The following is a 27,049-nucleotide window of genomic DNA, read 5'->3' on the forward strand; positions in this document are numbered from 1 at the left end:
GAGCTATATTTTAAAGGACACGAAGCTTACATGTGGAGTCTCTAAGACTACGAATTGAGAGGCTTTTGAACTCATGATTATAGAGATTTGTTTATTGATACCTCGTCCCGCCCTATTCAGGGCACACGAGAGTAGAACAAACATTCTACAGACAAAACATACATAAAACACAAAAAATTACATTTGCAGCAAGTATAAATGACATATAAAGAAAAAATTAAAGTATGAAAATATTTACAACATTAAATGCAAAGGCATAGTGAAATGCCTCAAACAAATGCATATTTTAGAATTTTGAAAGAATAAATGCAGAGCATTGCGACATCGAGATACGCATAAGAATTTTGATACACTTGTTAAGTACAAGAAAGTAAATGTAGATTAGTAACTGGAAAACATAAGTAGATTATTTTGACAGCTGTCGAAAGTGTAAGGCTCTCAAGGAGGCTGGATAGCAAGAATTTTGAAAGAAAATATTAAATAAATAAAAATAAAAAATAAGAGTCAGCTACAAAACGTCTGCAATGAGGAAAAAGTTTATAAAGTTTCTCTAGCGATAGGTATATTCAAGAGACATAAGTGAATAGATTGAGAAGTGGCAGAGAAGTTATAGCTAGAAGGTGGTAACATTTAATAATCATTAGAACGAGATCGTAATTCAAGGAGGGCCTGGCGATGCGCAGGGCAAGTGATGTCTGAGGCTTGATGATAAGGATTATGGCTGGTTCCAAAAAAGGTATTGGTGTGCCAACAGTTGATGCAATATTTTTCGTCGGAGTGACATTCATTTGTGTGATGGTCGCCTCCGCAGTTAGAGCAAGTGGCGAATTCTTGAGTGCAAGAGTGGGTGGAATGATCAAGACCTTGACACCATGAGCAGCGTCGAAGTAGAATTCTTTTTTTGACAATGCATCTGTTCAGGCCTATGTAGATGTGTTTTGTCCTCAGGAGTTGTTGAGCAAGTTTATGCGATACATTGACAATGAGATGTTTTTTGTCAACATGTTTTTTGTGAGGTATTGACTTTGTGTAGGTGATGGTATTATTGTCAAATGATGATTCACTGAAATGCTGGAGGATGTTGGATATACTGTTGCCATCAAAGAGAGCTGGTGCATTCAGAATTATAAGTGAGGTAAGGCGTTGTTCTTTGTCGTGGAATTCGAGCTTATTTTTGATGCTATTTGTTAATTTAGTCTTTGCCTCATGATCGTGAAACTTAATTTCGACGAAATTCTTTGTCTTGAAAACCTTCTTCACAATTGGTAGCGTTGTAGAATCATTTATGATTTTGATGATGTCATCACCAGATCTGTCGTCTTCAGCAGTGATGATAATAGGTGCGGGAGGAAGCTGTCTCTTGGCGATTTCGCTATAAGTTGGAGTATGGCAAGATTGTTTAAGCTCATCTAGCTGGTCTGATATCCTAATAATTTGTCGCTCTAAGTTCTTAATATGTGTTGGATCAACTTTATCTGAGAGTGTAGAAATACGATGATCTAGTTTTTCTAGTTGTTGAATTTGTAGGTATGATGAAGAGGACTGGCAGCTGAACAAGGTTTTAATTTTTTGGATTGCCTCATTGCAAGCTTGTCTCTGAGTAATTGAGAGTTTGAACTTATCACCATATTTGCTCTCTACATTTTTAACGATTATGCTGATTAATGTGTCTAATTCGTGAGAATTGTCAGGAGTTGGCAAAATTGAAGCAGATGGAACAGTAGTGTTGGCCGTTGTCGGTAATGGGGAAGATAGAGAGGTAAACTCATGATCGATGTTTGTGTTTAGAACGTTGTGGATTGTTTCGCTGAGTGGAGATAAAATAGCCCGCGGTAGAGTATTCGTTGGACTATTCAGCACTGATTGTTGTGACATAGATAATGGATCGGCCTGAAGATGTGAATTTTCTTGAAAAGGATTAAATGGCGATTTAGCCGATATTTGGGATAAAGAAGATGTTTGTGTTTCGCTAACGCCTTTAGCTTCTGTTTGTTCTATGTGAATTGGAGAATGATGGCCAGTTCTGGGTAAACCTGCTAGATTGCTGTTTTGTTGAGTTTGAAGATTTTGGCTGATTCTTACAGCTTGCTTAAAAGGAGACTCAGACGAATTGTGAGCTGAAGGGAGATAACTTTTGAGACGTGTTAATGAGATGTCACGAGGCGGTCTAGATCTGCCAGAATTGTTCACTGGTGTTTGTTGATCAATTATAGTGCTTACTGTGTTCATGTTGGAAGATGTTGGTGTAGCACTGATGCCTTTTGCCTCTATTAGGTCTCTGCAGACTGGAGAAAGGCTACGAGTTCTCGATGAACCTGTTAGATTACTAGGAGGTGGAACACTAGCATTTGAAGTGTGCAGTGGTGGCTCCCCTCTACCATAAAGTCGTGGAGTGTTAGCCACAGCAATTGTCCGATGAGAGTGCTTAGAGTTGCTTAGCTTTGGAAATCTGGTTCGTTTGTTCATGTTCCAGAAGAAAGTAGTTGGATGTTTACAAGGAGATGGACAAGTTATAGGTGTCAAAACAAAGATTTATGAGAAAATATAGTAATAATTTTTTAAAGATCTAATGGCGAGGGTGAGTCTTGACCGAGCCTCCAAAGAGACCCATTTCAGAAAGATTATTAGGATAATTATTAAGAATAGATGATCCAAGAGAGTAAAGAATATTTTTGATGATATTTGATGATCTCCGATGTTCCATTGATGAAATTGCATGCCGCCGCCAGTTAAACAAATAGCGATGTCCAATGGGCCATGTTAGCCTCAAACTAGAAAGTACGATACTTAATTTTGTTGAGTTTGTTGAAAAATGGCCAGATCAGTAGTTAGTTAGTGAAATAGTTGATAAAGACTATTAAAAAGCAATACAAAAAAATTTTTTTTTCTTTTTGTTGTTGATACAAACGAGAATTATAATGAAATAGCAATAGATGTGCAGAAATCCTAATAGAAAACAAAAAACGTTAAAAGTGGCGCTAGGCTGAGATTGAAAACCCCATTGGTTGATGCGTAATGCACACACATTAATGTATAAACTGGCCGCGGTGTACAAGTATTGAGAATTGCCTGATGAAAGATTGCCGAGATACAGTAAGGATAAATTAAGATAACTAATTATGCATCAGAATTGGCGATAGATAAATGACATGCAGGATAGGTAGTGGTTGGCACTGGGAAAGGATGGTAATATCAAGAAATGTGCGAATTAAAAGGAAATAGGCCATCGCTATGTTAAATAACAAATATTGAAAGCATTAAAAATAGTAGAAAGAAAAAAAAAGGAGAAAAAAATTTGGTGATACTAAGTGTATAAATCTATTAATAAGTACCACTGTTGACGAGTTGACCTGGGGAATTCCAATGGTTGATAGTATCCGTAATCTTCTATCTAGTTGGTACGTGATATTACTAAGTGACGTAAAGCTATGTGGATGTATGCAAATTTAACTTGAAATATATTATGTGAGAAAAAACATCATTTAAATACAAAAAATGCATATAAAAATCAAAGAAAGCACTCAGAGACAACAATAATAAAGATTTAATGGTGCACGTAAAATAATACTAAAATATAAAAATCAGGGCCCTAACCTGTGTAAGATGATATAAAAATGATCTGAAATAACTTATGTACAACAAAAATCATTAAAAGGAAGATTTGTAAACACTAACTCTGGTATTAGCTAATAACAACATGGAATAAGAAAAACTATTCAAATGAATTAAGTCCATTAACAATTTAATAAATAAAGGATTGATAAATGTGGCGTGATAAGAAGCACTTAACTGTGATTGGAATCATGAAGTTTGTTTACAATTTGTTATGGGGAATAGAACGCCAATAACATGGAAGAGTGATATATCTTTGGAAATCGATATAAAATCAGAGGATGGGTTGAAAATTAAAAACAGGGTGTCCGGCAATTAAAGACATTTGGGGGAGAAACATATTAAAAAATTAAGCCGAAATAACAATTAAAAAATATTAATTTAAGTATCCAAAATCAGCGTTTACAAATGGCGAAAAATTATCACAGCGATAGCCTATACCCAAATACAATCTAAATGATACTGTTATAAAGAGCACCGAACCGCCGGAAAATAAAATTTTACAAAAATGAAAAGATTATCGTCTGATCGTCTCTCACTCCAGAACATTATTTAGTTGGTGAGGTAGTAACCAATATTCCTAAACTCAGTATTTTAAATACTAAATTTTCTTATTTGAGCATATGGTTTAAAATCTAGCATATGTACCTCCAATTCTGGAAACGCTGCTCCGACGAGTATTTATCACGTCTTCAACAATGATCTAAGCAGAGGAATGCAAGCTCGAATCTGAAAAATGGAAATCTTGTTTCGTTAAAAGAGGAAAATCTAACACGATCACCATAACTCGAAATTGGGTGAACATTTGCAAATTGCACTACTTATTTCCCCTTCTTGAATCGTTTATATTTTTAGGACTCACATGTTGAAACTACCAGTGGTTTGAAGGCCACGAGTATGTTCCGGCTAATACGCATGAATTCAAAACCGTGAATTCATATGCATCGACTTTCTGTCCATCTGCATCAAGAAAGTGTATTTAAGAGACTACGAGACGAGACGTAATATTCGATAGTATGACGTAATTCAATGCGTAACGAAGAATATAAAAAAATTCTTAAAGCAGAAAAACTAAAGAGCATTCAAATATTAGATGTTTTTATTGTATATTGGGCAGAACTTCTAGAAAACTTGATTTATTTGATATTTCTGAAGGTAATTCATAAGCCAGAAACGATGTTTATTCTACTGTAGATAATTATTTTGTTTGTAATGTATCAGATTGCAAAGAATATCTTAACGAATTCCATCAGTTAAAGTCAAACAAAATTTTCAATTTATTTGAAAATTAGGTAGTAGTAATAGGAACCTAGTAATAGGAACCTACCTAGGAAAAATTAGGTAGTAATAGGAGATTAAAGAGACAGTGAATTCACCGTCTCTTTAATCTCCTATTACTACCTAATTTTTTTGTAAAAACAAAGATTGGAACTATTTCGCCGATTTGCATCGAAATTTTATTCACAATATAGCTTTTTTATCTTAGTGTAAAAATTGTATTATTTTAAAACTCATTTAACTGAAAATGCTCCGGCTTGGCAAATCATAAATGTCGAAAACCCATAATAGCCTTAGTTATTTGGAATAAGGACGTGAAACAAAATTAGTCAGAATCTTAAAATTTAAAAACCGATTTGAAAAAATATTATGTACTAGATAAAATATAATATGTTAGTTTTCATTCAAGTTGGTGTGCTCGCGTTAGGGACAAGATAGACTAATTTTCCAGTTCCGTATCTTTTATGGGTATCGGGTATAAAAAGGTGAAGGCTTTGAGTTGACTGGAGCAATACGGTTTATTATCGTTCGATGAAATACTTGGTGATGTTTTAGATGACATGAAATTTAAATCATGCAGAAGAACAGAAAGGGAATTTTTAATTAAAAACTACATTAAGTTAAAAAGTTTTCCACTATGAAAACCACCCGAGTAAGGATCAAAATTTCATCCAAAAAATTCAAAATCCAAACATTATCTCCAGACATTAAATCCAAAATGTAATAATTTCGAAGTAAGTGCTCCCTCGTTCGAGGTTAATAAAATAAAATTGTAACCGAGAATAGCAATTCATTTCTAAAAACTACATTAAGTGCAGACGAAATCTTCAAATATCATTAACTGAAGCATTTTATTCGATTGGAAAAAAAAGAACTTACGAATTTTGAAATTTAATATGAAAAATAAAACGTGCTTCGATGATTTTTTTATATAATTTTTCTAGTAAAGAAATTTACGCCTCTAAATATTAACCATTTAGAAAAATTAAAACCTTCCAAATAATCCATTTAATTCAGAAATTAATTCCTATAGGCAACATAAATCATCCAATCTCTATATGAAAGATGAATGACAAAGCAACTTACAACAAGGCATGTTCTGCCAACAATTCAAATTCAGAATCTCTTCTAAATATGACAGTGATCAAGAATTCGAAGATCAATGGAATGCCTACAACCGAATCTTCTTGAAATAATTTCACTTAAATTCTGACTTGATTTCCCCAGAGGATTGAATTGGAATCAAAACTTTAACTTCGTCTTAGCAAACGTAGCATCTGTCGTATAAAATTAATCCTTCGATCTACGTTGTCCAATCTAAGCAGATTTATTCGATTTGAAGTTAGTAAAGAAAATCTTGACGTGACTTGTTTTGATGGGACGATGGTATTTCGCATCATTCACTTTAATTATTTCCAATTCTTGATTTGGATTTCCACGAGCGTATATGCTTAAAACTTTTGAGCATTTGAATTATTTAAGATTGTGAAAAAGTCAATTTTTACTTTTATTTTTTATTCTCTAGATATTTCTTTTATTTGATTGCGGGAAAAAATATTCGAAGTTAATTCAATGCCTGATGCTTGGATGAATCATAAGATCTATCAGAAATGCTTAAAAAAATTATTTTTAATCAGAAATTTTAAAATCCATATTATAATAGTAGTATGGAATTTTTTTTCAAAAGTGTTACCGAAAATATTCTATAAATAGCAAACATAAAGTTTCATTCTATAAGAAACAAACATACTTTTTTATGGCCTACTTCATGTGTTTAACGACAAAAAAATAATTAAATATCTGATTTGTAGAGACCAATAACTTTTAAATTTGTACTTCAATTGATCGATTTTTCAGAACAGTCAGAATTTAACGATGATTGCATAATGTGCCAAGATTAACAACTTTGCTTAATAATTGACGCATAAAAACACAAAGACAGACTTAGTATTTCTTTTCCAATTTAAAGTGTACCTCTTCAACGATCCAGTTAATTTATATGTACTTCGAAGTAATTTTAGATATCTAACACAGTTTTGAGAAAATCTTCGTAAAATAAATTCATGAAATTACCTCAAAATTTATCTTAAATAATTGATAATTGATTTATAAAATTATTTTTCATTGCTTTTAACCTATGATATAATCAGCTATAACCAAAATTTATTTGAAATAATTGCGAACATTTGTTATAATTTACAAATCAATTTTTCGTTGCCTTTTACCTAAGACAGTCTTGCTAACTATTCCTGCTTTAGTCAGAATTTTTTCTTAAATATTTGAAGAGTTGTATATCGTTATAATTTTACATTTGAGCAAAAAAGCCGTTGAAAACCACGATATTCAATTCACTAAATGATTAATACAGCAGTAAGTTGTGAACTTCGTTTACGCGGACGATATTTTAAATGATTACTTTACTTAATTCTTTCTTCACTACCACTTTTGTTCTTTTGGTTAAGGCTGGTATAATAGGTGGAATAGAATGGAGGGCTTCATCATACGTAAACAAACGATTAATATAGAATCGAGACAATAATTCCAGGTTGCAGAACCTGCTTTGACATTTTTGACTTCGCATTTTTCTTATGCGCATAAAACTCTTACACTTTAAGATTTATTGGTTCTGTGAACTAATTTGTATTTTATTGGATTAAACGTAAAAAATTTAAAAGAAAAAATATCTCCCTTGTTTATAAAGCAACGTCAGACGAGCAGATAAGTCTAAGTATAATTTGGAATTTTTGCATGGAAAATCTTCGCAACTCTTATGCTTTCGAAACAATTTTTTTACTATTGAATCAGTTTCTTCTCATTTGATTTAGAATGCAAAAAAATACTTTGGCTCCAATGAATCGTTTATCCATATGGCATACTCAGGCAGGCAAGTAAGTAATAACATATAAGTAAATGCATAAAACTGTATTTTTTATCCATATTACTTTGAACTTTTTAAACCATTCTCATCATATAATCCAAAAAATAACTCATGTACCAAACAATAGCGATAGATAAAAGAAAATACAAATAATCCTCACAAAATAAATTTATTTTATCATTTTGGAGCCTTAATAAAGACAAAAAAATTACAATTCCTGGATAAAAGATATTTATGTAAGCATATAAATCTTAGCTTAAAAATGATTAAATATATTTTATCACATAAATCTTATGACATAGCTTAAAAACTGCCACTAACTGGAGCAATGAAAGCCTTATCTGAAGAAATTAACAAAATTCGCTTATATTAAATCAATGTTACTCAAAAATCTTTAATATTATTCAATGCTTAAAAAAGAAATTTAAAACAATAACTTTGTAAATTTTTTTAAGGAATTATTCTTGATATAATCCGAAAAGATAATGTTCCTTCGCAAATAATTAAAAAAAAAAATATGTTAAACAGACATATATCTTACTATATATAAAAATCTAATGATGGTGTTGCAATTTCCCATTGTTGTCGGTACATTTTTATTGGTCGAAAAATCACATGTTAGGATCCAGTTTTCCCACATTACTTTTCATATTGGTTTGGTTGTCATCAGCATGAAATTGATATAAGTCATAAAAGCATTGTTTTTCTATAAATATTTCTGCATCTCCAATCTGAAAGTATTGTTTTACCTGTACTGTTATTATCACGCTTCTGTTATGTTATTATATAAAAATCTAATGATGATGTCGCCATTTCCGATTGTTGTCGGTACATTTTTATTGGCCGGAAAATCACATATTACGATCCAGTTTTCCCACATTAATTTTCATATTGGTTTGGTTGTCATCAGCATGAAATTGGTATAAGTCATAAAAGCATTGTTTTCCTATAAATATTGTTGCATCTCTAATCTGAAAGTATTGTTTTACCTGTACTGTTATTATTACGCTTTTGATTTTGCATGATTTCTAAATTAAAAGTTTAAAAGGATTTTTTTATTGTTATTATTGTTAGAATAACGTAAATTCTACTTTACACTTTAAGTTTTTTCAAATATTTATTTTACTTAAATCTATTTCTGATGCCATTACCCGTTTTACAAATATTACTCTTTGGTGCAAATTACATTAATATACTATTTTTAATTGTTGTTAAAGAAATTTGTTGAATAAATTTGAACTTAACTTTCAGCTTCATGCACAAAGTGATGAATGCAAAAGTTGTAATTAAAATATACATTCATTCGCCTGATAAGGCAAAAGATTCAATTACAGTGGTGAACGCACCGCATTCTTATAAAAAATATACATATAATTTAAAATGTTGTTTCAGGAAATGATTACTTAGAAAAATGATTTATGTTCATTAATAGATCTTAAAAGTATCATGGGGAGAAATATTTGGATATGGGAAGTGATGGGACAAGTGTTCTTTTTAGTACATTTATTTTCAGTTGAGTAATTTCAACTGTTTTATGCCAAAACCTTGCCAACTTTTACTCATTTTGCAAGCTTTCTATTTATTACTTGGATTGAAAAATTTAATTAAAATTGATTTTGACCCCCACTACATTTAAATAAATTAAACGTGCTTATAAATGCATGATAATTTCATTATTGCATTTTTAAACTTTTAAAAAATGCAAAGTACATTTCTGCCGAAAGTTGTACTTTTATTTTGATTTTACTAACTCTGGGAAATATTATCATCGGTAAAATTAAAAGCTGGCAAGTACGTATAAGTCATACATGAAATATGCTTTTAAATTAATGTTAAACACATATCGATACATGATATACGAAACATCTATCAAACTTTCGTTTACAGAGACTAATTCATAAAATTAAATCATAGCACAAATTTTAAGAAAAAATTGGTTAAACTACAATATTTTTCCCAATTTTACATGTATTTCAGAAAATAACATATGGAGTTAGTTAAAAGTTAGAAACAGTCTCAAAAATTAGTCTTTAAACCCCGATTATTTATTGTGAACGTTGTTCAGTTCTAAATCACATTTAAGTTCACCATCCCTTACTGAAAATGTTCTAAATAAGCTAACTAAATCATTTTTGGTAAAGTTTTGAGAGCAAAGATGTTCAGTTCAACGGAAGAGTTATTTCTTCCCTTCATAGAAAGTGCATTAATTTTAACAAGCCACGCATTCTTGTCGTCTGAATATACACAAATAAGTTCACGTGCCTCATCTTTTATTCAATAAATTCCTCATCTCTCTTCGAGAATTTCTACGTGCATGTCATTATAATTCAGGAACGCATGCACCCAGAAATTCCCTCCTTTTCAGCGCCCTTTCAAAAATCGCAACGAGGCAGCGGTTTTCAGAACAGTAATACTTGTTGCGTGGAGTGAAACTATAAATGATTTCGTAGAATTAACACGAAGATTTGAAGCATTACTGTGCTAATAAGTTAATTTTTTGCAGTTATTTCCTGTAATAAAAGAGTTAACTAAAAACTGCTAAATTCTGCCTTAATTTTTACTCCACATCGAAGGTTTAACACTAGAATGACTTGGGCTGTAATTTCTACCCGTAAAAAACTTTGGCGCTTCCTCCTAAAATAATTATTCCTGCTTACTTGACTTTCGTGACTTTTCCTAATTTTCTGAGACCTTCAAAAATATTAAAGCAGAATTTTATTAGAATATATAACTATCGCCTAAAATGCCGATTTATCTAGAACGACCATTGCGAACGCTGTAGTGATTTTATTGTGTTACTTAGATTTAGTATAGTGAGTGTATTACTTAGATTCAATAAAGTTAGTGCATTACTTAAATTTCGTACAGTGAGTGCATTTCTTAGATTTAGTACAGTGAGTGCATGATTTAGATTTCGTACAGTGAGTGTACAACTTAGATTTAGTACAGTTAGTGCATTACTTTGATTTAGTACAGTGAGTGCATTTCTTGATTTAATACAGTGAGTGCATGATTTAGATATCGTATAGTGAGTGTATAACTTAGATTTAGTACAGTTAGTGCATTACTTAGATTTAGTACAGTGAGTGCATTTCTTAGATTTCGTACAGTGAGTGTATGATTTAGATATCGTATAGTGAGTGTATAACTTAGATTTAGTACAGTGAGTACATTTCCTAGATTTAGTACAGTGAGTGCATGATTTAGATTTCGTACACTGAGTGTATAACTTAGATTTAGTACAGTTAGTGCATAGCTTAGATTTAGTACAGTGAGTGCATTTCTTAGATTTAGTACAGTGAGTGAATGATTTAGATATCGTATAGTGAGTGTATAACTTAGATTTAGAACAGTTAGTGCATTACTTAGATTTAGTACAGTGAGTGCATTTCTTAGATTTAGTACAGTGAGTGTATGATTTAGAAATCGTATAGTGAGTGTATAACTTAGATTTAGAACAGTTAGCGCATTACTTAGATTTAGTACAGTGAGTGTATAATTTAGATATCGTATAGTGAGTGTATAGCTTAGATTTAGAACAGTTAGTTCATTACTTAGATTTAGTACAGTGAGTGTATAATTTAGATATCGTATAGTGAGTGTATAACTTAGATTTAGAACAGTTAGTGCATTTCTTAGATTTAGTACAGTGAGTGCATGATTTAGATTTCGTACAGTGAGTGTATAACTTAGATTTAGTACAGTTAGTGCATTACTTAGATTTAGTACAGTGAGTGCAATTCTTAGATTTAGTACAGTGAGTGTATGATTTAGATATCGTATAGTGAGTGTATAACTTAGATTTAGAACAGTAAGCACATTACCTAGAATTTCTCCTTCATTGCTGATCTTTATTTTATTCGAGCACGCACCTGACTAGATTGACACTGTGTAAGTTTTCTTTTTTTTTTTTTGTTACTATTTCATGATGTTATGATTTTTCCTGAAAATAAAAGCAATTTTTTATATATATATATATATAAAATAACACGATTAAAAATACAATTCATCTATAGTTTTATAATGATATTTGAATTAAAAATCAAATATCTATGATAACTTTAGCCAAGATGGTAGCCAAAATGGTAGTTCTAGGTGGGTAAAAATGTCAGTCATTCTAGTGTTACTAAAATTGTAAGAGAAGAACGTTTCAGAAATATTTCAGTGAAGTAACTGCACATTTATATATATTTTTCATTTCCTTAAAAGCAATTTCCCGAATTTATGTTTCGAAGTATTTAAGAATATAGTGATATAATTTAAAATCGAATTTTATTTCAATAAATTCGTAATCTCTTCTTCGATATTTTTTTTCTGCATATACTTCAAAAGTAAATGCTTTCAAAAATACCTTTCTTTCAGTTCTCTTTCAAAATTTGCAGCGACGTGGATTTCTGAACCATGTAATGTACTGGGAGAAAATGTTGGCAAAACAGAGCTCAGAGCAGACTTATCAACAAAAAAAAATGTCTTTAGACATTTTTGGAGCTAGGCATGATTCATGATATTTTCTTTCTGATTTTGAAAGGAAAAGAGTTGGTTTTCTGTTGAAAAGTTTATGTTTTTCTATTTGTGAGGCTTAAATTTTAAAATAATTCACGTTCTGAAAGAGCATGAAATTTTAGAAGAACTCGCGTCGTATTTTTGTTAGTTGTAAAGCTGCAATGGTAACACAAAAACAAGCGTGATGTGACATGAAGTTTTGTGGCGTGAGGTTCCATGATTTAATCAGTTGTACTATATAGTAAAGCTACTATACTATATAGCAGTTCACAAGAAAAATTAATTTGCAAGGCATTGGATTTTAAACACTGGGCAATAAACATTGACCTACAGTCTCTATAAAATAAAACAGCACTATTAACTCTTTTCTGACTTATTTAAGAAAGAAAATTTCATAGTGGGCTCTTAAATACTGAATTATTAATTATAACAAATTAAAAATTTGAGTAAGATAAATGCTTTATAAATTAAACAAAATCTATGAATGTAAAATTCGCTTTTACTGTTTACTTTTTTCCTCTCGTATTTTAAAGTTTGAATCAAAGACTTAAAATGAACTTGATGTGTTAGAACTTATGTGTTAGTAAAGCGCGTGCTTTAAAACAATTTCTTTTTTTCCATTCCACTTTAAACAGAGTGTGTGAAATATGACTTTTTAGTTTTGATTGAAAACCACAAGAATTAACTATCAGCCGGCCAGGTGCTCGAGCGGTTAGCGCGCCTGACTGCGAGCCAATGGCAGCGGGTTTGAATCCCGCTCTGGGCATGGATGTTTCTCTCTCTTGTGTTATCCTCTGTGTGTGATGAGTGAATGTGACCCACCCTATGAACGGGTTTGTGCAAGTGTGACATGGGCAATGTTAATCACCTCCATGACTTTGGTTCACAGGTGCCCGCTGGGTAACGCGAAATGAGTAACAACTCTGGCATCTTCTAAGGCGAAACGAATAGAGTTAAGTGCCTGCCCTTCGGAAAAAAATAAGAATTAACTATCAATTTTATTAGAACATTTTATGAATTCTTACCTGCAAAATAAAAATAAAAAATTAACAAAATAAATGCTGCGTATGCTTTTAGAAGCTTATTCATTACACAGTTTCTGATTAAGTGATGAAAGTGATTTATAAGTTACCTGAAACTAATTTATGTAAATATCCAGTCATAAATACTTGTTTAAAAAGGTGTTTGGTGTTAATATAGATAAAAGGAAAGTTATTATTATGTAATTTTTTTTTCAAAAAACAGCGTTTAAATTTTATAAGCATTGCGCACTATTATTAAAACTCATTTTAGTATTGTTCTTGAATAGATATCTTTTATTATCCTATCAGGAATTTTTCTAGTTACCGCCAATAATGAACATCATATGTCATAGGATCTACCTGTTTTCCAGCATAAAAAATCAGTTGCTTATGCAAGAAAAAAAGCAGAGACAAAATTGTTCTTTCCTTTAGCAAATCAAAACATGAAAGAGATTTTAAACTGGCTATTATTTAATATTTTTTTTACAATAAGTCGAGGTTTGATCGGTATATGACTACGAGTTACACCTTTCTAATTAGTCACCTTTAATGTTATTTTATTTTTATTTTTTGCGAAAGTTGCTAACTCTCGATGTTTATTTTGTAAGCACTAATATGAAAATTTTTGCGATGGAGTAACATGTAATTTGTTTTAAACTTTTATCAAAGTAAAAAATGCTTCGATCAATTTATCCTGAGAAATAAAAAAAATCACAATTCACGACTATTGATGACATAAAGTGGAAAAAAAATTACTTCAAAATTCTCTTTCCTTCACAAACTGCATTTCAATGAAAAAAAAATTGCAATTCAATGAAAAAGTTGCAAAATGCATTTCAATGTATGCAGTAAAGTGTGCAGAAATGTTAACAATGTACAGTGAGTAAAATAAAAATCGGATTACTCTGAATAACTTTTGATGTAACAATCGGATCTTCATATTTTAAGACTCAATCTTAATGGTTCGTGTGTCTGATCTCACATATGATAATTAATTAGTGCTGACGATATTTTAAGTTACGAAATCAGACGCAAAAACATTATTTCTCTAAAAAAATACGCCATTTTTTCTACGAATTTGGATTTCTGACACCCAAAATATAGGGGGTGACGGCAATCTGGGAAATATGTTCCCAGTAGTTTGTTGAGGAAAGCAGTCCAAAGTTTGGACCACTTAATGTTAGTTTTACTTTTTGGGTTTTTCGCCAAATCTCGAGGACTTTTAAAGCGAATTTAAAAAAATTTGCACACAATTATGAAAATCGTTTATGCAGTTGTAAAACATATAATTTTTTACATCACCTTAAATAAATTAATTTTACCTGGCAAAATAAAAAAAATGAGTGAAATCGGTCGAAAAGTTCTTGAGAAATCTAAGTTTAAAACATCGTTTTATATATTTCCTATATTTTGAGAGTTAGAAATCCAAATCCGAATGCAAAAAGGGATTTTTATTCAGAAAAATACATTTGTGTGGCTAATATCCTAACTTAAAATATCATCTGCACTAATTTATTAGCATATTTGAGGTCAACCACTCTCAAAATTGAGTCCTAGAATAGGAAGATCCGGTCATTCGATTAAAAGTTTTTCAATTTGGTCCATTTTTTTTTAATTTGCTTTCTGTACATAAGCTACACAGTAACTTTTACTCATGGCTTGAAATTACTGATCTTTGATTTTTCACATTTTACGAAACAATAATTTTTTAATACTTTAGAAATTTATATCGAGCAAAACCACATCAAGAAGATAAGCTTTGAAATTCTGTTGACTACTACTACAAAACAAACTTATATACAAATAAAACTCCCTTCGATTAAATGTGTTTATTAATATTTGAGACAACTAGATAAAGTAAATAGTACTATTTACTGTCAGCATGTAAATATAATACTTCTTGTTAGTAATAACACGATATAAAGACCAAGTATTGACGTATCAGAACGTTCGCGATTCTTTTTCAAAATAATCTTACATTATTATTCCCTAAATTTGTAATTTCGTATCCCTTGCGTTTTCTGATTATTCCGAAGAGGTTTAACTCTCGAGCAGTTGAATACAATCTGTATAATCACTCAAGTAGAAAGATCCATTCTGCAAATGAGATATTTAACTGTCTCAATGCTTATTTTCAAGAAAACAAAAATTATTGAATAGTATACTGTCAATTCAGAACAATTCTTGGAAATCCAAAAGATGCAATCTTTCATGAGATTTCGTTAACAATATAGTAGATCCGGAAAGAAATGTACAATGTTTACTAGTCAAAACAATTATATTACGTTTTCTGATTAGTTCGAACAACTTCATAATTTATTTAAAACTTATAAAACAATACAAAAATCTATTAACAAAGCAGTTACAAATGCAAGAGGGTGTTGTACTTCGATTATAGACAAACAAATTCAGGTTTAAATTCATTATCTCCTCAACACTCAGGTAGGGAATTATATAATATCACAAACTCTGGAGACAATTCCGCTTACATTTTTATCCGTGAGCATGCGCAAAGCATTCAAGACATCAAATTATTGTTTATAAGCCGTATTCTTTTTTTTATGTTTTCAATTGATTTTTGGCGATCTATCTTGCGTAGCACTATTAAATTGTATTGTTTTAAAATATCTCAAACTAGATTTGGTTCTACTGATATAATTTCAAATTGATTTGAAATGAAATTTAAACAAACACATTTTGCTTGACTATCATTTCAATTTAATACGCAATTTTTTTAAAAATCTTATTTAACTTTTTGCTACTCTAAATACTCGTTAAAAATATTTCACCCAAGAGATTATAACCTGAGACAGTTATTTACAATATTACAATATTATCGCTATTTTAAATATTTATTATACAGAAATTATTTCATTTGCATATTTTGTGTTATAGATATGTCTAAAACAGTAAGTAAATATGCCCATAAAATGCTGCAATATGATATCATGCTGCCATGCCATATGGTTATTTTATGTTATAATACAAGAGGATCCGTTTTTTAAGCCTTTAAATTTAGAATAATTATCAAAATTAAATACGTTATAAAATGAAAGAATAATATTCAGATAAATATCTATAAATATATTTCTCTCACACGGCGACAAAGAATATTCTTAGTTCTTTTTTGCGTTGGCAACAAAAAATTGAAATACTAAGCTGCCATAAACATTAAAGCGTAAACCTGTTTACAAATGTTTAAAAATTTTAATTCCTAAATAAACATGTTTATAAATTTAGAAATGAAAACTCTTTTCTCGAGTTATGAACGATGAATAGCTGAAACAAATTGAGCTGATAAGAATGAATGATGAAAGGCTGGATAATTAAAAAATGAAAAGCGAATCGTTATTATCAGCAAACAAACTGGTCTGTAAAGTGTTTTCAGGTTCAATAATAATAATTTTATTCATAACAATGATGAAAAATAATAGCTTTATAATGATGGCTTAAAGTTCTGAAACTTATAATAGTGTTTCTAACAAAGTTGTAAATCTTTAATAATAATCGCTTTTGAAAATCAAAATTTTTGTTTTGTTTCTGCCAAGTTGTCTGTCTTGTCATTTATTTCAATTTAAAAATAATTTAAAGAACTTATTAGTAACTAAAAAATGGAATTTCTTAAAGAGAAATTAATTTTTAAATATTTTATAATTTAATTAAATTTTTAAGATGAGGTTATTCCAAGGGGGATTAACTTAGTAGTGTTAGGTTGTTTTTATGATTTGTAGAGTAAACCATATAACATCGGTAGGCAATCTTCGGGGACAGGAAAGCTTAAGTTAACAGGGGGTGGATCCCAATAGTTGTAAATAGACATAAATATATAATATTCTGAAAACAGCAAAAAATATTTAAATCTTTGTTTTCCTTTTTTCATCAAAATGTTTCTGTGTATATTGTTTGACAAAAAATTTATTTTGTTCTTCCCTTTTATCTTTTTGCTATGACTAATAGACAATGCAAAAACTAAGATATTTTATACATAAGATTATAAGTGACTTCATATGTTTTTTGTTTGTCGATTACATTAGTTGAATATATCGAAATCTTACTTGAAACTTCAGAGTTTTTAGAATATAGCTAGAAGTTTAAAAAATCAATAATAGAAAAAAGGGAGGAGGTACACGTTGCTGCGTTCTGCTTAGGAAGGCAGTGTTTATTCCTATACATTGAAAAAAATTAATCTCAATAAATGGCACTAGTTGAGAAACACAAATTTTTGTTGATTAACAGCAGTTATTTGACTTGGAAGTCAAATCATACCATCAAAAATATTTGCACGAGCATTTGTCTCTTTTACCTTAGATTGCACTAATTTTTGTTACAACTGGTGATTATTCTAAAAACATTGTCAACTATTTTTCTTTGCATTTAAAATTGAATTCCATAACATTAACAAAATTTCTTAACATATGGTATAACATAACTCTTTTTGAAGGTATCTAATATTTGAAACTTGAAAGAAAAAGTTTCTGGTCTTCAAAGCAAAATGTAGCAAATATTAATTATTTTTTCGTTATTGGATTTTTTAATTGCCTGTAAATTTTGGAACACACGGTCTGAATAACGTATGAGTTTCGAAAAACAACAATATAGTTTATAATAAATAATTAAAAACTAATAATAAGCAAAATTATAACTAATAATAACGTAAGAAAAATATTTACTAATTTGACCTCAAGTACAACGAAAACAAATTAACTAAATAAATTGAACAAAAAACATAACTTTTCCATTTGATTTTTCTTTTTTACTTTTTCTTGAAATAAATATGGCATAAAAAATAAATAAATCTGAATTCAACCATCGAAATTGGTTTTTAGAAAATAAAACTTATAAACCTATTTATTAAGTAAATAGAAAAATGTTATTTTTATATGCAATCTTAAAAACATATCATTTCGTTTTTTAGCTTTGTTTTTAAAATTCACAAATAGTTTAATACCATTTTTGAAAAAGTTTCCTTACAAAAAAATGCAAAAAATACTTGTTATACCAAAACTGAGAAATCTCGCAAAAGTATTACCTCAGTTCTCTAGAGAGATCATATATTTTTATAAATAAAATATTTTTATTACATTTTTTTCTTTTTATTCAAACAAATACAGTTTAGAAAAAATTATAACAACAATGTAAATAATATTATAGTATTTTTGAAGATATATATATATATATATATTATTTTCTCTGTAATATTTTTTACTGGTAAGTATAAAATAACTATATGACAAACTAAAAAACTAATATTTTCACAAAAAGTTTATTTTATGTCTGATGAGTATATTTTTGGATAAGATCTCTAACTGAAAGAGTCTTATATATAAAAAAAAATTCTAAAAATTCAAATAAGAGAAGAAAAAAATTATTACATAAAGAAATAATAAATGCAAACATTCTATCAAAAAGTTTAGTAGTTCCTTTTCGGTAAATATTAATTTATAATATTTGTAAATAATGTTAACAGATAGGGGAGAGTGGGGTCAATTGTAATATTTCTTCTTAACCATTTTTAACTAACAAAAATCCAATATATTATTAGTATTAATTGACAAACTAGTAAAGTAGACTATCCTCTACTAGAAAAAAATAAATACCTTATTTTAAATGTTATTATATTAGTTATTAAAAATTTTTGACAGTCGTGCACTTGTTACAATTGTCCCCACTTACGGGGTCAATTGTAACAGTTCATAAATTTAACTAAAACATACTTAATTATACATATTATCATAGTTGTGATATATTTTTTATTGATCAAAATAGTAGTGATATTTTAGGAGTAAAAATAATGATGAGCAGGGACCTAAAGGGTTAAACTTTTAACTTTAAGGGGTTAAAAATTTTAATTTATGCTGTGAAAGGTGACAAATAAAATAATGCACATGCAACATAATATAAATGATATACGAAACTATTGATGGTTCTTAAAGAGTTAAGTAATGGTTTGTAAACATAAGATTATTTATTTTTAGCTGTTACAATCGTCCCTTTACTTATTGTTACAACAATACAACAACAATCAACAATCTGTTACAACAATCCTGTCCTTTCAACTTCACTTGTTAAAAACAATGCTAGTTTGTTAACAGAACTATTTTTTTTTAATTGAAATGTTAATTAAAGTGTCCACTTACATATTCGGTTAATAATTTTTATTTGTTTAAGCAAAATTATTTTGCTACAATATAATATTCTAATACCAAAAAAAGTATTTACGTAGCGTGAAAATATCTTTCGTGATGTAACTCTTTGAAAAGTACATAAAAATGGTTGCCGGCAGGGGTGTACGAGTAGATTCATTAAATACACCTCGTGCGCTACCTAGGAACCAAATCTGGAACCCTACACTCGAAATTTTTGCTCTGTTGCGATCGTACCCTGTTACAATCGACCCCACTCTCCCCTACTTCTATTAAATTAAATATAAACAAATTTAATAAATATCTTTTCAGTGTAAATGAATTGCTATTATAAGCTTAAAAGTTTCTTGATTTACCTACTGGTGTATCAACTATGTTACGACTTACTATATTATATAATGAGGGTTACGGGTGTTATGTACACATTTTTATGAAATTCATGCATAAATATTATTAATATAAATCAGATAATATTGCTTATAAATCCTGTTTAATAAATAAAATTTATATTATTTTCCAAAATTTTAAATTATCTGTAACTCACTACATTCTTTTATTTGGATTACACTATTACCTTACCTTACTTTACCTTACTTCACCTTACTTTGTATAATATTTTGAATTTTATTATTAAATAAATTCTTCAGATGGCAATACATAAATTAGTTGTAATAGTAATAAGTAGCGCGGATTATTGATTAAGTATCAAGTTCCTCTAGATAAAATTGTGCCTCCAATCTATATCTGCTTTAAGAAATTGTACTACCTAATTAAATCTATAATACTAGAATATCTAATCCTATTTTGAGAATATAAATAAACTTATTTAAAGTTTAATGTAAAATATAAAATTTTACTTTATAAATTTTAATTAAAAAATAGGTTTATAAAATTAATATAATTTAAATATAATATAATAAATAGTATAACCACAACTGCTGGCCATATATTTAGTTTAATTTAAAATTTAGAATATTTATCGTTTTGAATGAATGAATTTATTAGAAAGTTTAAATAATTTTTAAATCTTTATTTAAATAAAATATATTTGCATATTATACTGATTATAAGATTATTTTCTCTGTGAAAATCAAATTTTATGAGCTGAAATGTTTTATTCACTTTTTTGCTATAAATATAGAATTATTTAAAAAATCCATTTTGTTAATAAGTCTAATTTGTTTTAAAAAATTTTGAGTCTAGAATTTTCTGAAGCTAATAAATGTAGACCAGTAATGAATTTATAATTAATTTCTTAACATTTTTAGTTATATCTTATAATAAAAAAATAGTACGAAGAAATTTTTATAAAAATATTAATTATATGATGAGAAAACAAAAAATAAATAATTAAAATCTTCATAATAGATAATAAAATCTTCCACATTCTTACTGCCCGGAGGGGGGTAAGTGAGAGGGCCTTTGATAAAAAAAGGAATTATATATATATATATTCCTTTCTTTATGTTAATCAATAAAAATTATGTAGGCTAAATAAGCTAATTGGTCCATATCTCATAAATGAAAATTATTTTAAAACATTCTGTTTTTATATTTATACTAATATATATTACTAGATTTATTTTAGTATTCTCATGTAAAGATTGATTTTTAATTTGATTGGGATTAGAAATGAATGTATGGAGATTTATTATAATAATTCATGTAAAATATAGAATATTAAATATTGAATCATGTACAAAATATTTTTTTATCCGAAGATTAGGGTCAATTATATTATTAGTATTTATCTATAAAATAATACAAATATTTCCTTATTTCAGTAGAGTATTATTATGATATATAACTAACGGAGGACCTTTATATTTTTCTTCTATTTGTAATAATATTAGTTGAAGAGCTTGTTTTTATTAAATAACCTTACAAAAGTCAATTCCCAAAATATTGATTTTTTTTTCTAAATTAGTATGAATTATAAGAATAATAAGATTAATGCTTGGAATAATAGGGAGAATGAATAAAGTTGAATTAAAACGTTTAATAGCATTTTCTTCAATTCATTGGTTTAATATTATCAAAATTTCTAGTAAGAGATAGATTTTGAGCATTTTATTTATTTATTTATGCTATTATAATAATAGGGTGAATAATATACTTAATGGAATAGTACATAATGTAATGGATTCTGTAAATTTTGATACTGAGTGAATTGTCTTTGTTATAGAATGTAATGCATTGTTATAGTTAATATCAAGTGACTGTAACTACTACTTCCATTAAATTTTTATTGTTTTACTTTAGTTTTGCTTATGACAACGTTGTTCAAATGTTTTATGTTTGATATTTAGTATTCGATTGATTAAGATTAATAAATATCACTAAATTTAAGTTTGCTTTAGAATTAATAAATGTTTGTTATGTTTTAATTCGTATCTGTTTATTGATCTGCAGAGCGTGTAGTTTATTTGAATAATACTAAAAGGGCTCCGTAAAATGCATTTGTTTGTTGCAATTTACAGTCTTATTAGTATTATTAAATTTTGGTGGAGTTCCTTCTTTGATGGATTTTTGATACTTTTAAATTTTTTTTTATTTTTTAATTTTTTATTTTAGAATAAATTTATATANCTTGTTATCTTGAAAACTCGTTATTACGAAATTTTTTTAGCATTCCTTCAACTTTGAGAAATCAAAAGTATATTAATATTACTGTGTATATATATATATATATATATATATATGTATATATATATGTAATTTACAGAGTTTCATGTAATTGATTTTTTAATTTATAAATTTGCAATTTATTGTTTTATATAAACTATAAAGAATAAAGAATAATACTGCGATGATTATATTCTACTACTTATTAGGTGCTTGGGAAGTTATAGTAGGAACGGCAATAAGTGCATTAATCGGTATTAAATTAGGTGAGACTGGTAGATTTATGGGAGATGATCAATTATGTAATGTAATTGTTACAGCTCATGTTTGTGTAAAAGTAGTAATACTCGTTTTAATTGTAGGATTTGGTGATTGATTGGTACCATTAATATTAGGAACTGCTGATATAGCATTTTCACAAATAAATAATGTAATTTATTGCTTATTACCTCCTTCTTAATATTAGATTTTATTCATTTCTTCAATAGTAGAAATAGGAATTGGTGTGGGGTGAACTGTATACCCTCTTTTATCTTCTTTAGATGTTTAAGGGAGAAGCTCAGTAGATTTTGCTGCTTTTTCTTTGCTTTTAGCTGGAGCTTCTTCCATTATGAAAGCTGTAAATTTTATTTCTACTGTACTTAATATACGATCATATAGAATAACTGTAGAAAAAGTTCCATTACTTGTGTGATTACTATTGAATTATTATAATTAACACTGCTTGTATTTGCAGGTTGTATTACTATATTAATAACTGATCGTAATTTTAATAATATTTTTTTTGATTCTGTGGAAGAAGGAGATCCTATTTTGTTTGTTTTGAAAAATAGGAACTCAGTTAAGGCTTTTATTGCATTTATTTATTTAAAAAAATACTAATAATTTGTATAATAAAAATAATTTACTGCGTAAAATTAGCCATTATCTGATGTGTTGAAAGTTATTATATTGTGTATTTCAGTTATTATTTCTTTATATTCAGAGTATTTTTTTACATATTAAAAATGCTATAGTTTTATTTTATTTAGATTAACATTGTAGTAAATAATATAACGCTAACATTACTTAAATCTTAAACATTATTATATCACCGATATATCGATCTAAATCAGTGTTTCCCAACGTGGGGCCCACGCCCCACCGGGGGGCAACTTGATTGTAAAGGGGGGCAATTCAAAAATGGACTCAACATGAGTTTAAACTTTTTGCTCTCGGCCATTTAAATTCAATGCGAGATTTCGGTGACAAAATCGAAAGAAAAAAGCAAATTCTTAAATAATTGCGGTCAATAAATATTGTGTGACTTAGGGATTTTTTATGCGACAAACCTGAAATGAAGTATCTGTTTACAGTCGATGGTAAAGCATTTGCGAGTTATTTAGCCAATATCTTTGAAAAACTGAATATATTAAATAAGAAACTTCAGGGAACAAATAAAACTCTTGTTGATGCGAAAGCGAAGATATTTGGCTTCATTACCCTTATTGAGTTATGTCAGAAATATATCAACAACAAAAACTTTTAACAGTTTCATTGTCTCCAAAAATGTTAAGTAAATGATACCGCTTTTTTTGTTATTGTCTATCATCTGAAAATTCTATCGGCTGATTTAAAAGAAAGATATTATGATTTAAAACAAATTTATTTTCCAACATGGATGTTGCAATCCATGTTAGTGGATCTGTCTGATATATCAAATATATCAAGAAGAACTTGCAGAAATGCAAAATGATGAGTCAGTTAAAACTTTATTTAATATGAAAGGAGTGATGGCATGGCTTTGAGAGGAAACAAAAAACAAATACCCAAATTCAATCAAATGTGCACGAAAACTATTGTTACCGATTCCATCTTCATATTTAGCTGAATGTGGATTAAGTGCTGTAAATGATTTTATTGATAAAAAAAAGAAATCGTCTGGATATAACACAACGGGGAGACTTGAGACTGAAGCTGACCAAATTGGAACCTAAGATAAAATCTATGTGCAGCAAGCATCAAGGGCATGAATCTCACTAAATTAAAATATTAAATTATTATAGAAAAATCTTTATTAAAATTATTTCGAATTTGAATTTTAGTTTTTCATTATATGTTCTGAAAATTCACTTAATTTGTTTCGCTAACAATTTCCTAAGTTTCTTAAGTGAACAATTCGATTTTTTAATATTAAAAATTATGTATATGTTACATAGGGGGGCATAAGAATTTTAGAAAGGCTTAGGTGGGGCATGGTACAAAAAAGGTTGGGAAACACTGATCTAAATCAATTGAATCTAAAATGTCGTGTTATTTAAGTTTCATGTTGCTGTAAGCAGCAACATGATACCTACATAACGCATCATTTCAGATTCAAACTTAAAAAAAAATAGTTTTCCAATAAATTTGTCACCATATTTGGTGACAAATTTCGACTCAAAACAATCCCCAAAAGTCAGAAAACTAATATGATAAAGTATCTAGCTAGAAAAACCCTTACGCATTCCTTTTATTAAAAGTAGCAACTGAAACTGTGATTTTGATTGAAAGTCTTAATTTGAATATATATCTCATAGTAGTTTAACATGCTTCTTGCATCCGTTGATTATAAGTACATCGTTGTACAGAATTCAAATGATTACAGCCGACATCTGTGCTTCCTGATAAAATCGTGATAATATAGTTTGGATATTACCTTATTTTGCACAGTGCTTCAATTTCCCGTTATCACTACTTGAGTTTCCTTGAGTATTGCTAAGGAATAGAAAATAAGAATAACATTATACAATATAAGACAACGCTATGCAAAATCTCTCTATTGGTCTCGAAAAATAGCTAGGGATAAATTCCAGAATTTTCAGTCAAACTCCTCCACTACACCTTTATGCTTGATGACAAAAAGTTTCACTTACTTTCTGATAGCTGTAAGCAGAATTCATTGTCAATTTATCACCTAATATTATTTATCATCAATTATCCTTTCTATGATAAGCTAGATTTTTCAAATTTTTGCTGCAGCTTGGTTTTCTGTCCATTATAAATTAAAATTATTGAATTTTCTACACCACTATAGAATATATTTATATTCAAAATTTTAACACATTTCCGACTCGCTATAGCACTCAACTTACAAATAGTTTTCTTTGCTGATTGACAATGTGTATTTCCTTACTACTGCAAGCGGAAAATAATGTTAATTTATTGCTTATTAATAAAGTCGATTGTCAACCGCAATTCCGGCCTCCTTTCGACTATAGTTTGTCTAAAGTAAAAACTCCTCTAGCCCTTCGTCTGGACCCATGGTGGTGAGCATGGTAACGAGGTATAATTATTTCAAGTAAAGGTGTTAGGTCAATGTTTAGGACAGGTTTTGTCTCGGGTCTGCAAGAGAAATGGAATATTTTTTCCTTCTGTCTATTGTGTTAGCCCTAAAATGAGGAGATGCTTTCCTCTCTAAAATGCACTATTCCTATTTCCATAGCAGCAGATGACCACAGATTTTGTAACGTGGGATTTCTTACCGTATAACTAGAGTGATATTGTCATCTGGAACTTAGAATTGATGACAACAAGTATTTCTAATGGCTTCAAGCAAACTTTGTCTTTATATTAACGCCAGTTCATGTTTTGAAAACTTTTCGACATAAACCAAATAACACATGCATTTAACTATAAGAAATAAAATAATCAACAAAGAGTATTCATAAGAAAAAAATTATGAAATGTTAACTATTTTTTTAAGTGGCAAAATTAAATTATTTCTCCTTTTTTAGTACAGCTTAATAAACGGATATTTTTATTTTATTTTATTATTTTTTTTAAATTTCCACTTTAAGTATTGATTTAAAATAAAAGCATGAACATGAAGTCCATCATTGCTAATATGTAGGGTAAAAATAACATACTACTGCTAATAATATTTTCCCTTTTGAATTTCAACTATAACAAAAATTTCTCCTTTGCTTATACTCCTTTTAAGCCAGGCATAATTTCTGTCGAAAGAGAATTACAAAATTATTAGCTAAAAAACCAGTCGTGAATGAATTTCTAGGGGGCTTTTTTATTTTATCTAGATCATGTGATTCATCTCTTTCGCTCAACGTAACAGCTGCGTTTCTTCAGGAAGCTATTTATACTCAGGGCAGATGGTAATTATTGGAAATGTTTCCATTACTCTTGATATATAAATGGCTCCCTGAAATTCCATAATCTAGTACCATTCTTAATGAAATATTTTTCCTTTGATTTGCCTTTTCTTTAGAGAAAAAAGCAAATTCTTATCCGTTGTTCATTTCCGAAAAAAAAGTAAATAATATAACTAATAAAAAATTGTAGATAAATTTTTAAAAAACAATAAGAGAAACAGTTTTAAACTATCGCGAACACTAATACAAAGAAGGTATGGACACCAACTCGAGGCAAAGGAGAAAATGAAAAATCCCGTACTAATTGTAATTATTTCATTAAAAGTGTCGGAATGTAACACGCTCTCACAGTCCTTGTGAATTATCACATCTCCTAGCGAATAAATTTGGAGTTGGAAGTAGTTTCATGAAATTTTCTACGCGAGATACAGGAAAAAATTTAATTACATATGTGATGTATGGTGCATAGGGGGGGGATTTAAAACAACGGCTAGCTAACTTTTATTTTAAACAACATGACTGTAGTTAGCACTCAGCACATTCACAGACATAACATATAAAAAACATATGAAGAAGAAAAAGTAAGGAGCTCTGCATGGCAGGCTTGGCTTTCTACAGCTCGTTCTCACTGTCTCTTTCTGAGTTTTTATCTAGTTTCTCACTAGGGGGCGTTGCTAGTTCCAGTTTCTCCACACATATAATATTATTCTAGTGCTCCATTTAAACATTGAATTATTATTTATTTGTGTGTATAATTTTTTTTAAAAATTTATTAGTTATTTATTTACTTTGAAAAAATTGTCACAGTTTGACACAGTTACACTTTGTGTAATGTTACAATTAGTCCTTTATTTAATTCCC

Source organism: Parasteatoda tepidariorum, chromosome 7, assembly GCF_043381705.1.
Source record: "Parasteatoda tepidariorum isolate YZ-2023 chromosome 7, CAS_Ptep_4.0, whole genome shotgun sequence".
NCBI lineage: Eukaryota > Metazoa > Arthropoda > Arachnida > Araneae > Theridiidae > Parasteatoda > Parasteatoda tepidariorum.